Source organism: Adiantum capillus-veneris, chromosome 24, assembly GCF_014529385.1.
Source record: "Adiantum capillus-veneris isolate H3 chromosome 24, ASM1452938v2, whole genome shotgun sequence".
Taxonomy (NCBI): Eukaryota; Viridiplantae; Streptophyta; class Polypodiopsida; order Polypodiales; family Pteridaceae; genus Adiantum; species Adiantum capillus-veneris.
The window spans coordinates 102,922,163-102,927,040 of NC_140954.1; the positions used below are offsets into that span (position 1 = coordinate 102,922,163).

Genomic DNA, 4,878 nt, shown 5'->3' on the forward strand with positions numbered 1-4,878 from the left:
AACCATAAGCATCCCGCCCATAAACATCACTAGTCAGCTACCCAGTCATAAAAGCATTATCCCAGCCATTAACATCACTAGTCAGCTACTCAGTCATAAAAGCATTATCCTAGCCATAAACATCACTAACCATAAGTGTACTGTATCACAACCACAAACATCCCCAACCTTCACAATCATCATCCCAACCATAAACATCAGAATTGTAAGCATTATCCCAGCCATAAATATCACCAACCATAAATATCACCAGCCATAGGCATCACAACCTTATCATGACCAACTATAAGCATGATGGCATAAACATCCCAACCATAATCATCACAACCATATCATCACCAACCATAAGCAAGATGGCCATGAACATCCCAGCCATAAGCATCACAACCATGTCATCACTAATCATAAGCATGATGGCCATGAACATCCCAGCCATAAGCATCACATCCATAACCATCCCAGTCATAAGCTTCCAACCGCACTAACATACATAATAGAATCCTATCTCCATATGACAATCCAACACACTTGCTTAAAATCAACAAAAAAACTTGCATTATCCAACATCAGCTCTCCATCATTACCCCATTCACTCTACAAAAGAGAAAAAACCTTGTTAGTGCTAGTAATTCACATCATTCCATCAACAATAAAAAACTGTATCATTGACTACCTTTTAGACTTATTGAAGATATGCCGGCTAGACTTTGCTCCATTTCTCCACAACATGATAGCATCCTCGAATGCATAAGCTCTTCTTCAATGGATATGCGCACGAGTGCATCTAGATTCTGGGTGCTCAAAAATGACTACGTAGTCTAGTCTTGATCAAATTTTGCACACTAAAACCTCGTTCACATGCAGCTGTACTAGCACACTGCAACATAGAAAGTTCAACAAGTTTCAAAAGCATGAGATACTTCTCTTGGTAGTAGGGTTTCAACCAAAAGAGAGCCAGGTATCTTTCAAACTCATGTCCTTCCACTCATATGGAGCTTTCTCTCTAAAGACCTCAAATTCTCTTTTTGAACAAACCTTATCAAGGAGAGGTTCAATGATATCTCCTCTCAAAACTTTTGGCTCCCCATAAAAAGCAAGTAGCTTATCAATCATGTCATAACCAAATTGCTTATAGGCAATACTAGATGGAAAATAACAAGGAGACAAGGCTTTGAAGCATCCAAGAAGGCCCATATCAGGAAACCTCTCATGAAAATTTTCAAGAATAAACTAAGAGAACTGCTTTTAAAAGGCAATTGCATGATCCAATTCTTACCACATATCTCTCTCTCTTGATCTCAATAGATCTATACATATTACCTCGTATAGATGCACGAAGTGCCGCAAGATGTCCATTGCGTGGTCGAAATGATTTGATACTCCAAAGATCAAGAACTGAAGCATTCATATCAACAACATGTACCTCTATAAATTGTGCAGTGATTAAACGTATTTCAACTAGAATAAGACCAACCACAACTGTCACATCAACAGAAGTACTTTGAAAGACTTTTGATAAAATAGCAAGACGTTGTAAAATGTCAGTCATAAAGTGCAAGATGTACATAAACTCAAAATTATTCACCTTCTCAAACAAAGTTGAATTATGTTTTTTCGAAAACACCAGCAATGGCTCAAAATACTCACACACTTTATGAACACATAATGATCGGCTCAACCATCTGACTTTATGTATGCGGCTCATCTACAACATTGCACATCCAAACTCATTCTCTAATTCTTTCAATTTAGCACTTCTAATGGAACTCTTGCTAAATGTTTATGCAACCTCATTAACAATGTGATCAATAGACTGTGCATATTCACTCCCTTTTATAGCATCAACTAAACATAAACTAGCACGATGCACTATGCAATGAATAGAGGTCATAAATGGATTTTCTCATTTGAAACAAGTTGTCAGGGCCATTCAAGCAACCAGTCATGGCTGAGGCACCATTTGTGCCTATGCAAATCATTTTGTCATGATATAACTACGTCTCTGCCAAAAAAAAAAAATGCACGCTCGTGCAAATGGTGGGTTGTACCCTCCTCAACCTCCATTAATCCTAGAAAGACCGTGATAGGCTCTGAATCCTTAATGAAAGATGCGCCATAGACAATCATATGTTGATTCATCTATCATTATGCTATAAAAATTGGAAGCCTTAAGGCGTTGTAAAATCTTTCTTAACAAATCCTCGCTAATATAACGCACAAAAGAGCTACATGACTTATCATTTTAATAAAGATCTCTCATCAAACGAGGACACTAACAAACTTCTAGTAGGTCAAGTATAGATGTAAACTTACTAAATGCAAAGTCCTCTTTTGTCACATAGTAAGATGCAACAAATAATATCTTGGTACTCACTATTGCCACGTATGCTCTTTTTTGAACCCCATCGTCTATGGTCACCTTGCTTTTGCCGAACACATAGTGTGCATCCTGATGAGCCTTGGTACCTGCATGTTCGGTCAATGCACTATGATATATATTGATAGAGCCATTCTTACCAAACTCTCACCTTGAATTCTTGACCTGCTTGCAATACTTACAAAAGATTCTAGCACTTAAAGGCTCAAACTCTGCCCATTCAAAAGCATCATTACCACCAGCCCAAGCAGGATTCCATGCAAGTCTACGTAGAGCTTTTTGAGATTCAAACTATTTATTATCACTTACTTCTAGATTACTGCTTTCTTGTACTTGCACCTCTACCACCTCCTTGATAGAAGAGCCATCTTTCATACGACGTCTCTTCTTTGTTTTCTTGGAAGGCGGTTGCTGCTTTGTGAAACTTTGCATCGCCCATAGTGTTCTTTGAGCCATGGCAATCTACACGTAACAAAAGAGAAATTTAGAAGCTACAATCTCTCTCTCTCTCTCTCTCTCTCTCTCTCTCTCTCTCTCTCTCTCTCTCTCTCTCTCTCTCTCTCTCTCTCTCTCTCTCAAAAGTCATCAAGTGGTTAAATGGTTTCCCCGTTGCAAGTGCCAATAGTTGTACCAATGGTAATGGTACATCTCTGGCAAATACGACAGTCACAAAGTTTATGAAAAGAACTGTTACATTCAATGTTAGTTGAAATTGTATGAATTTTTGAAAATTGAAAAATATAGGTACCAAATTGCCTCTCTCTTAACACCTTAACCATCGTCTCAAAATTATCATCTAGAATGATAATGTCTGAACTTGCCTTGGCCACGTCTATTCAAACAATGCCCATTGAAAACCAAATATTTGCATCATGCAAGGCAAGAGCATCATTAGTCCCATCATCGGTGACAATGCAATCTCCACAACCCCTTTCCGAAGCACCCTCTTCTCTTTCAGTACAACCCTTGTCCTCTTTTTCTTGGAATTGAATGTCTCCACTTGCATGATTGTAGATAATGCTTGAAATCCATCCCCATGGACAACCCCCACATAAGTGTAGCCTTCTTTGTAGGACTACCAAAAAACTCTGGCTGCCCATCCCCCTTCTCCTTATTAACAAACACACTCCCACTACCGTTCTGAGCAATACCTTCCAAAAGCACCCTCTCTTCTCCTGCTGCAATGCAATGAATTTGAACACGCACTCCCACGGAGTCCCACCCTCGTCTCCTCTGATGAGCGCCATCATCGACCTCGTCGATGTAGGCCACTCGCAAGTCAACGCTCGCCATGCCAGGTAAGATGGGTGAGTAATTTTTATTTTTAGTTAATTATTGTTCCAAAAAACAATAAAATTTGGAAAATAAAAAATCCACCACAAAAAAAGAAAAAAAGACAAAGAAAAATTCAACAAAAAAAACCTTAGAAAAAAAAAACCCAAAAAAAATCACACAATTTTATTTAAGAAAAGAATAAAAAAAAATTACATGAATTCTTTGAAAAAAACACACAAAAAACAATGAAAAAGCCAAAAAAAGTCCATAAAAGTTCAAAAACCGCAAAATAATCAAGAAATCAAAGTTGTGTCAAAAGTTGATCGGCTAGGATATGTTCACACAAAAACTCAATTGAAATTGAATTTTGAGTAAAATCCAACAGTTAGGGCATTGTTCATGTGCGGAAATTGCTAATCGGGGCTGAGATCTATAGATTTTGGACAAAAATTGGTAAAATTTTGGGTCGTAGATCTTGCTAAAGCTTCGAAATTGGACCTGGAAATTGGGAGAACTTTCCAATTGGGCGCTAATCCTTCGGCCAAGAACACAGGTCAAGCCCAATTCTAGAAGGTGTTGCCACAATTCAATCAAGAAGTTAGAAGTGATCGTGCAAGCTACAAATCGGCTAGTTCAAAGCAGTTGCATTGCAAATCGGGCTTAGGATCGGATGACCAAGGACACAAATCACATTGGATTGCAAAACAAGGCTCTATTTAGAGCTCAAATTTTCATTGTTTCAAAGACTGCAGTCGAGTCTGACACATTCCAGATAGAGTTACTTAACTCTTGTGAGTTTAAAGAGTAGTCAAGTGATAAAATAGCCTTGGTATTGTTAATCAAAGCAATAGAAGCTTTGTTGAACAACATTAAAATCTGCTAAGAGATATCTTTTATAGACCAAGGTAGCATGGACACAAGTCGAGTCAAGAATTCAGCTGCACTAGAGCTAGCCAATAGCAATAGCAACACAGACACAAGTGCAACATAGTAAATTTACAGCTATATGGCTATAGTGGTGACAAAGTCTTGTATACGAATTTGGAAGGCCATAGGTATCTTATCAACAGCAAAAGCAACACAAGAGCGACGATCTTATTGATTAGATTAAAGCTAGATCCAAAGAACTCCTAGATGTTTATAGATTTCAACGAAGCCAGGTATTGCAAGCTCAAAGATGAAGTGTAGATAAAAGTGCAAAAAATTGACCCAAGTGTTTATCCAGA

General features: G+C 38.1%; 1 pseudogene; it reads right to left on the minus strand.

Moving 5' to 3' along the window:
• Positions 1-799: 799 nt before the first annotated feature.
• Positions 800-2,833, minus strand: LOC147426871 (uncharacterized; annotated as a pseudogene).
• Between the last annotated feature and the right edge of the window lie 2,045 nt (positions 2,834-4,878).